Source organism: Suncus etruscus, chromosome 4 (genome assembly GCF_024139225.1).
Source record: "Suncus etruscus isolate mSunEtr1 chromosome 4, mSunEtr1.pri.cur, whole genome shotgun sequence".
Classification (NCBI taxonomy): domain Eukaryota; kingdom Metazoa; phylum Chordata; class Mammalia; order Eulipotyphla; family Soricidae; genus Suncus; species Suncus etruscus.
Genome location: NC_064851.1, coordinates 45,394,305 through 45,404,513, shown reverse-complemented (window position 1 = coordinate 45,404,513; position 10,209 = coordinate 45,394,305). Strand labels below are relative to the sequence as shown.

The 10,209-nt window shown below is 39.2% G+C and overlaps 1 non-coding gene across 1 annotated transcript; it reads left to right on the top strand.

Moving 5' to 3' along the window:
* The first annotated feature begins 9,281 nt into the window (after positions 1 to 9,281).
* On the top strand, positions 9,282 to 9,343 carry LOC126007676 (U7 small nuclear RNA). The gene has a single exon (XR_007495178.1). It is a non-coding gene; the product is annotated as a U7 small nuclear RNA (small nuclear RNA).
* Positions 9,344 to 10,209: the final 866 nt, after the last annotated feature.

Here is a 10,209-nt window from a genome sequence, read left to right as displayed (position 1 = left end):
AGAGTGCATGTGGCAGTTCTGGGTTCAATCACTGACTTCTCCAGATGGTCCCAGGAGTAACCCTGAGCACTGCTGGGTGTGGTCTCAACACCAAAACAAACAAAAACAATAGCTTTACTGTTATGTCATTTTGGTTGTGTGTTTTTGGTGTTACTTTGTTTTTGTTTTTTGTTACTTCCAGGGGTGACCCCTGGCTCTGGAATCTCTCCTGGAGGTGCTCAGGGGACCATATGAGATGCCAATGAATCAAACCTTGGTAGGCTGTATTGCAAGGCAAGCACTGTAACCACTACTATATCTTCAGGCACACACCTATATCAATTTTAATACATTGTGAATTCTGAGTTGTACAGCCATCACCAATAAGTAATAATGATCACACTAACTTTAGAATATTTTGAGCACCCTTGAAAGAATTCTCATTCTCATTTTTTTTTTTATCCTGTTCTTTTCTTCCTTCAGCCCTTGGCAGCAAGTTCTCTAACTTTCTGTTTCTATGAATTTGACTATTCAGGACATTTCGTAGAAGTGAAATCATATTGTTACCGTTTTTGTGGGCTTCACATAATATAATGTTTTACAGGCTTGTAGCATGATTTAGTACCTTTTGTTTGGTTGAATAATTTTCTAGCACATGATGTAACGTGTTCATCCATCCATCAGTTGATATTAATTGGAGTGTTACTGGTTCTTCTCTGTCTCGAATGTCGCAGTATGAACATTCATGTCAATGTTTGTGTGTCAAAGTTTTCAGTTCTTCTGGGTAAAAACTTAAAATGGAATTTCAGAGTTACCTGGTAACTCTCAGTAAACATTTTGAAGAACCGCCAAATTGTTTTAAGTGGTCTGCACTATTTTAAAATCCCACCAACAATGTATGAGAGTCTAATCTCTCCACATCCTCATCAACATATTATTGTCTGTCCTTTTTATTTTCGGCAGTTCTGGTGGGTATGAAATAGCATCTCATTGTGGTTTCCATTTTGCTTTGCTCCAGTGGTTAATGATGTTGAGTATCTTTCTATGTGCTTATTAATGCTTTGTATGTATTCTTTGAAGATATTCTATCTAAATCATTTGTGCATTTTTGTTTTTATTTTTGAATTATAAAAAGCTTGATATATTCTGAATACAAGTCTTTTATGTGTCCTCCTATCCAATGAGCTATCATTCACTTTCCTAGGGATGTCCTTTGAAAGTCACAGTTGAAGGTCAAGAGTTTCATTTTTATGAAGATTATGTTATCTATTAATTCTTTGGTTACTGTACCTTTGGTGCCATGAAATATCATTGCCTAAGCCAAGATTACTATATTGTCTTCTAGGAGTTTTATAACTAGAGCTCTTTACTTGGGTTTAAAATACATGTGTATATATATACAGTGAGGAAGAGATAAAGTTCCTTTTTTTTATAATATATATAATTTTTATTTTGATCATAGTGTCTTACATATTGTTGACAATAACATTTTAGGTACATATTTACAAAATCAGGGGGGGATTCCCATCCACCAATTTGTCCTCCCTACACCTCCGTTTTTGTTCTACCTCCCATTTCCTCTTCCCTCACCCCCAGGGAGGCTAGAATATGTGGTCCCCTCTGTATCCAACCCACTACTTAGTAGTCTTGCCCCTGTTTGGTCTTAATGCCTCCCTTATCTCCCCCTCTAACTGTAGGCAGGACTAGCTAATTCAAGTTGCATGATTTTGCCTGAAAAAGAGAAGATAAATAAACTGGGGTAAGAGTCTAATACTCCAAAAATGGATGGAATCCTTCTAGAGGCTCTCATCATCGATTTGGGAGATGAAGGAGAAAAAGAAGTTGAAACACTCCACCAGTACCAAAAAAAGAGTCAATTATCCAGTGGGGACTCCATCTATATCGATAAGCACCTCAAAAAAAAATAGATGAAAAACAAAGCAAAACAAAACAAAACAAACAACCAAAAACCAAACAAACAAACCAAAAACACGCCATGGTCTTGAAATAAGAAACATGGCATAGCACATAACGAAAGAAGAGAAAAGAAGAGAAAAAAAAATAAGTATAATTGGGGACCACGATTTCAGTAGTCACACCCAAACAGAGAAATCGACCAAAATAGATAGGTATATAAAAATAATAATAACAATAATAAATGAAGGGAAAAATATATGTATATATGAAATAACCAAGGTTTTGTGGTTTTTGTATTTTTGTTTTTTCCCCTCCTGCCCTGGCACAGTAAATATTGGGGTCATTCGGAAAGGAATTCACTTGGCCTAAGAAATATGGGGTTTCTCCGTCCTTGGAGTATACTGTCATGGGATCAGCTCTAGACTTTGCTCAGGATCATTTATTCTCCCGGTGGTGTTTTTTTTTGTGTGTGGAAGACTTCTGCTCTGTCCAGGGTGATACAATCAGAGCTCTGTGTGTAGAGGTCTCCGTATCTGCACAGTCCTGAGGTGGGACTTATGATGAAGTCAGTCTTTGTGGTTCTAGAGGTTCTGTTGCCTCAGTGTCGTTTTAATCCATCTTCTGTGGTTGGTGATCTTGGTCTTTGCACTGAACCTAGGATGGCACCTAGGATAGCGTCTTTCTTTGTGCTTCCAGAAGCCCCATTCTGTTGCAGTTGTCTCTGTCAGACCTTTGGGACTAGGGATCATGATTATTGTGCAAGTCATAGTGCAAACCCTGAACTAGGGCTTTTATATTGGGCCCAAGGTGTATACTGTCTGGTCGTGGTTCTAGTAGCCAGTCATCTGTAAGTCATGATCTTGGCTTTTGGACCTACCAAATGGTGCCGCGTCTTCTGGTTTTGTCTTGTCGTTAGCTGGTAAGGTATGCTAATCTGCTCTCAGGACAAGTTGTTCGCAGTCCTTAATCTATTAGGCAACAAGATCGACCTCCTACCCCAACGAACCAGTACCCAGCACCCAAGAGAAGGGACACCCAGTCAAACCCACACCTCGTCCCGGACAAGAAAAGACAGCCAACTCCCCTGCGGACTCATGCTGCGAGGCCCTCCCTACCAACTCCCCCTAATGTGGACTGTTACTTGAAACCGGACCTAGGTCCAAAAGTATCCCCAATGCAAGAACTCTTCCAAGACCTCCCTGCCGCAAATTTTTACCAACCTGAAGAAGGTCAGGGGGTGGGATAGGAAGATGCCTGAGAACCCACACATTACAACAAAACCCAAAAGACAATGGGAAAAACTGTACTTCCAACATAGGCATAGGACCTGTAATACACCACCTCGTTACCTGCTCTCCCCCAAATGTAAGGTAGTCTTTTGCACCACTTTGGCCCTTTTAAAACCTTCGCGAACTCATTTTTCTTCTTTTCTTAAATTTATTTATTTTTTTTTAAATGTTGGTCCTACATATACATTTGCGAGCAATACATTTTTATTTATTTCTTCTTTTTTTTTTTTTAATTTTTATTTTTATTTTATCATTTTTGGGTATGTGACCTGTGTTGTTATACCCTCTGTCCACCCCCAGCTACACCGACAATATAATGTAGCACCACTTCCCCCTGCAAAGACCACACTAAATAAAGGGGAAATCTTACATATATATATATAATATATATATAATATATATATATATATATATTTATAATATATATATTATAAAACAAAAAGAGCTCTTATCTACTAGAGATAGGAACTCATAGTTGTTTACAATACAGGGATATCTCCTACCTTGAAAATATGTCATGTGGAATCAGCTTAGACCTCAGGTGATTAGATACCATTATCCAGCCTTGAAATCTGGATCCCAGACATAGAATCGGCACAGCTCTTCACAACAGCTACAGGAAACAAACTCCATCTGAGCCAGCCTTAATACTGCGGGGTCAACAACAAGGGCCAGCTCTAACATGATATCCTGACAATAAAGTTCCTTTTTAATAAATCTTTTCTCAGAATAATTTTAGAGTTACAAAGAGGTTCCAAAGATGGTATAGAAAGTCCTAATATATCATTCTGGGGCCGGAGCAATAGTGCAGCAGTAGGGCGTTTTCCTTGCACACAGCCAACCAGGACAGACCTGGGTTGATCCCATATGGCCCCTCAAGCCAGAGGCAATTTCTGAGTGCATAGCGAGGAGTAATCCCTGAGCGTCACTGGGTGAAGCTCCCCCCCCCCAAAAAAAAAGTCCGAATATACATTTCATCCAGCTTTCCTTAAGGTTAAGAACCAGGGATAGGGGCCCGGAGAGATAGCACAGCGGTGTTTGCCTTGCAAGCAGCTGATCCAGGACCAAAGGTGGTTGGTTCGAATCCCGGTGTCCCATATGGTCCCCTGTGCCTGCCAGGAGCTATTTCTGAGCAGATAGCCAGGAGTAACCCCTGAGCACCGGGGTGTGGCCCAAAAACCAAAAAAAAAAAAAAAAAAAAAAAAAAAAAAGACCAGGGATAGAGGCTGGAGCAGTGGCGCAGCAGTAGGGCATTTGCCTTGCACATGTCTGACCAAGGACGGACCGCGGTTCAATCCCCTGACATACCATATGGTCCCCTAAGCCAGGAGTGATTTCTGAGCACAAAGCAGGAGTAACTCCTGAGTGTCACAGGGAGTGCCCCCCACAAAAATAACAAAAACAAAAACAAACCAGGGATGAATGGGGTTTAGTGGCCACTCTTGAATATGTGAGGCCCTGGATTTTATCCCCAACATGACAAACAATTTTCATAATCTCTAACATAAGTAGGATTAGAGAGATAAGACACTTGCATGTATAGCCAATCACAGTTCAATCCTTGACACCGCATATAGTCCCCTGATCACTACCAGAAATGTTTCTTGAGCATAGATCTAGGAAGCCCTGAGCACCACCAGGTATACCTCTCCTCCAAAAAATTTCAAACGTTTAACATAATTGGAGTAAAGTTTTTCAAAATATTAATTAATAGTATTAATAACTAACAATTGAACTAGTATTATAGCTAAACCATAGTCCAATGGTCCTCAAACTACGGCCTGTGGGCCACATATTGTATTTATTCCCATTTTGTTTCTTCACTTCTAAATAAGATATATGCAGTGTGCATAGAAATTTGTTCATAATTTTTTGTTATTACTATAATCTGGCCCTCCAACAGTCTGAAGGACAGTGAACTGGCCCCCTGTTTAAAAAGTTTGAGGACCCCTGCTACTTTATTTAGATCCTCTCATCTTTCCACTAATGTCTCCCCCCACCCATTCCAGGATATAATCCACATTGAATTAGCTAAAGACTTTTTACAAACTAAATTGTTTAATCCTCACAACCATAGAATATCTGCATTTTGGTAATGAGAGAATTAAAGCTGGGATTGGTTATAAGATTATTCATTGCTTTTATTATTTTTTAATGCTTTTTGGGAAGACCATATCCAGCAGTGCTCTGGGGTTACTTCTGGGGACCATATAAGATGCCATGGATTGAACCTTGGTTGGCCGTATGCAAGACAAATGCACTTCCCATTGTGCTATCGCTCTAGACCCACTAATTGATTTTAGTACAACTATATTAAAAAGGAAGTTCTAAAAAAAAAGGAAGTTCTATTATAATGTACTCTCAGATCACTTGCTTAGCAATCAGAGGTGTTATACGGCCAGGGAAATGATTGAAAATACTGGAGGGCAGGTTTTGCCAGAAGGAACCCAAGGTTTGACACTAGCCCCATAAAGTCACCTGAGTACCATTGGAAGTGAATACCTGGGCATTCCCTGAGAACCATGGTCTGAGGGAGGAAGGGAGAAAGGGAGGGAGGGAGAGTGGGAGGGAGGGAGGGAGGGAAGGAAAGAAGGAAGGAAGGAAGGAAGGAAGGAAGGAAGGAAGGAAGGAAGGAAGGAAGGAAGGAAGGAAGGAAGGAAGGAAGGAAGGAAGGAAGGAAGGAAGGAAGGAAGGGGAAGAAGGGGAGGAAGGGGAGGAAGGAGAGGGAGCAATGGAGGAAGGAAGGGGAGGGACAGAGGGACGAAGGGAGGGAAGAAAAAGGAAGAAAAAGATATAATCTCAATTTGAGATACAGGGTAATCTCAAAACAGACAGCGGGAAACGACTCAAAGGGCTGGAGAAGTGCATGTTTTGCACGTAGGAGGCTTGGGTTTGATCCCTGTCCCTCTGGTTTCCCAAGCACTAAGAGAGGAGAAACCCCCAAGCATCGCTGGTATCACTCAAAACAAACAGCAACAAAAATATTTAGAAGACTTCATTAAGAAGAGGCAAATCTGGAGGGGCCGAAGCCATAGCGCAGCAATAGGGCGTTTGCCTCTCACAAGTGGCTGATCCAGGATGGACCTAGGTTAGATCCTGGGCATCCCATATGGTCCCCCAAGCCAGGAGTGATTTCTGAGCACATAAAAAGGGTTCTTTACTTCACAGAAGTCAGGCACTGGTTCTTCTTTAGTGTATAATGGACGTTCTTGAAAAGACCATACGCTTAGATCACAAAACAAGTGTTCATAAAATCATGAAGTTAGAAATTATATCAAGTTTCTTCTAAGACTGCAGTTCTTTAAAGGTGGAGATAAATCACAAACAGAAAACTCGTGAAAACTCCGGAGAGATAGCATGGAGGTAAGGCATTTGCCTTGCATGCAGAAGGTTGGTGATTCGAATCCCGGCATCCCATATGGTCCCCTGAGCCTGCCAGGAGTGATTTCTGAGCATAGAGCCAGGAGTAAACCCTGAGCGCTGCCGGGGTGTGACCCCTAAAAAAACAAAAAAAAAAAGAAAAAACTCAAAATGCTTGGAAACTAAACAACATACTATTGAACAAACTAATTAGATCAAGGAGGGAATCAAAGGATAAGTGAAGAGATTCTTGAAAACAAGAATGAAGCACAAGCTACCAGAAATGTAGGACACTGTAAAAGCTGTTCTAAGAAGGAAGTTTATAACACTATTCACTCATATTAGAAGGAAGGAAGGAAGGAAGGAAGGAAGGAAGGAAGGAAGGAGGAAGGAAGGAAGGAAGGAAGGAAGGAAGGAGGAAGGAAGGAAGGAAGGAAGGAAGGAAGGAAGGAAGGAAGGAAGGAAGGAAGAAGAAAGAAGGAAGAAGAAGGAAGAAAAGAAGAAAAGGAAGAAAGAAAGAAAAGAAAGAAAGAAAGAAAGAAAGAAAGAAAGAAAAAAGAAAGAAAGAAAAGAAAGAAAGAAGAAAGAAAGAAAGAAAGAAAGGAAGGAAGGAAGGAAGGAAGAAGGAAGGAAGGAAGGAAGGAGGAAGGAAGGAAGGAAAGAAAAGAGGAGAGACAGTGCAAAGTAAGGTGTTTGTATGTGTCCAGCCTGGATTAAATTTACAGCATTCAGGGGCCGGGCTGTGGCGCTAAAGGTAAGGTGCCTGCCTTGCCTGCACTAGCCTTGGACGGACCGTGGTTCGATCCCCCGGTGTCCCATATGGTCCCCCAACCCAGGAGCAACTTCTGAGCACATAGCCAGGAGTAACCCCTGGGCATTACCGGGTGTGGGCCAAAAACAAAAAAAAAAAAAAAAATTTACAGCATTCCATATGGTCCCATAACATTGCCAGGAATAATTTATTAGTGCAGAGCCAATAATAACCCTTGAGCATAGCTAGGTATGGTACAAAAAAGAAAAAAGGAAGCTCAAATTAAGTAGAGAAATAATTTTAATTTGAGTAGAGATGAATAATATAGAAAGGAAAATGTACCGAAAAAATCAATGAAACCAAAAGCAGCTTTTCAAAAGAATAAACAAAATTGACAAACCTTTAGCTAGATTCATATAGAAAGCAAGAGAAATTCTAACAAACTAAATCAGAAATAAAAGGAAGTTGCGGCAGAAACCACCTAAAAGTAAAATATAAAATGATATTTTATATATATATATATATATATATAAACAACATTAGCTTACTAAGTTAGAGATTCTAGAAGAAATATTTTCAACTTTATAACATCCCAAGATTGATTAGGAAGAAATAAAACCTAAATAGAACAATTACTTGCACAGAAATAAAATCCATAACCAAAAATCCCCTCCCAAAAGTCCAGGTTCAGATGAATTCACTAATGAATTCTTACAAATCTTCAAAGAGGACCTAGTTCCTATCTTTCCCAGGCTCTTTCAGAAAGTCAAAGAAACAGGAATTTTTCCAAACCGTTTTTATGAATCAATTTTGCACTGTTACAGAAAACTGAGAGACATTGCTAAAAAGAAATATGATAAACATTCTTCTGATGAACATAGATGCAAAGATCCTCAACAAAATCTTAATAAGCCAAATTCAACAAAAAATTAAAAGGATCATACACCATGGCTGAGTGTTATGATGCAAGGACAGTTGAATATATGCAACTCAATGAATGTGATACACCACATCAACAAAAGGAAAGATGAAATCGTGTAGTTTGCTGCAACACGGATGGAATTGGAGAAATCAAGCTAAGTGACATGAGTTAGAGAGAGAAAAACAAAGTCTAAATGATTTCACTCGGTTATGGAATATGAAGAAACAAAACAAGGAATTAGATAGTAATCAATGAAAATACCCCCTAAATAATGTCACTATAACTGTGATCTAAGGGCAGCAGGTAGGAGCTTGCCCAAGGGAAAGGATCTTGGGATAATGGTGGAGAAATCCTGGCACTGATGGGCATGGTGCAACAGAAATACATGTATATGACACTAATATTTCACTATTATAAAAACATTAAAATAAAATTTAAATATATCATAGACCTCAATATTAGAACATTGAAACATTGAGAAAAGAACTCTGATTCTAACTTCAAGGCATCTTCATTGAGTTGACCACAATGACAAAAATAAGCAAAAATTAACAAATGGGACTACATCAAAATGAAATGTTTTTTGCACTGAGAAAGAAGCTATGACTAAAATTAAAAAAAAAAATCCTACTAAATGGAAGAAACTATTTGTCCCACACACATCTGAACAAGGACTTATAAGGCACTCACAAAATTTAGCAATAAACTTATCAAATAGCCCCTTCCAAAAGTGTGGAGAGAAGGTAAACAGAAGTTTCCCAAAGAAGACATAAAGAAGCAAACATATATAGGAAAATTATTCAACATATCTGATTGTTGTTAGAGAAGTACAAATCAAAATGACAGTGAGATATATCACCCAAGTGAGATTGACCTACTTCAAAAAGAATAAAACAAAGGTCAGAGTGATAGTGCAGTGGGTGGGTGTTTTTCTTGCATGTATCTCACCAGATTTGATCCCTAGCTTTCTATATAGCCCCCTTAGCAAAGTTAGGAGTGATTCCTGAGTACAGAACCAGGAGTAACATTGCCAGGTCTGCCCTCCTGTTAAAATAAAATAAAGTAGTGTTACAGCTCTTTTCGAATTTGTCCAGCAGGCCTTCTGATCTGCACCGGAAGCCCCCCCCCCCAAATAAAATAAAATAAAATAAAGTACAGAACAGTTGGCACAGTAGTATACTGAGTGGGTTCTTGCCTTGCATATATGTTTGACCTCCAACACTTTATATGTCCTTAAATCCCAAAAACAAAAGAATAAAACTGCCAGTGTTGGTGGGAATATAATGAAAAAGAAGTGAACCTTTTTTTACTCTGGGGATTTGATCTGGTTCAGCCTCAATAGAAAACAGTATAGAGGGGCCGGAGAGATAGCACAGCGGCGTTTGCCTTGCAAGCAGCCGATCCAGGACCTAAGGTGGTTGGTCTGAATCCCAGCGTCCCATATGGTCCCCTATGCCTTCCAGGAGCTATTTCTGAGCAGATAGCCAGGAGTAACCCCTTAGCCTCACCGGCTGTGGCCCAAAAACCAAAAAAAAAAAAAAAAAGCAATATAGAGACTTCTCAAAAAAAAATTGAAAATGGGGTTTTCCTATGATCCAGCAATTTAGTGTCTATCCCCTAAACATGAAAACATTAATTTGAAAAAATATAAGCATACTTATGTTCATTACAACAGAATTTACAGTAGCTTTGATCTGGAAATAACCTATGTGTACATGAACAGATGAGTTGTTAAAGAAATAATACACAATGAAATATTATTTAGTTACAAAAAATATGAAAGCTCACAGTTTGCTGCAACTTGGATGTAATCTAAGGGTTTTTATGCTGACAAAATTAGTCAGAAAAAAGGACAAACATTGGATGAAATATCATGCATGAAGCATAAAGAAACAAAGCAAGGGAATCAACAATGACCAATAGGAAAAAAAAAAGACACTGAGCTAGAGAAATTTCAGGAGTTAAGGTGCTTGCCTTATATGTGGCTGAAC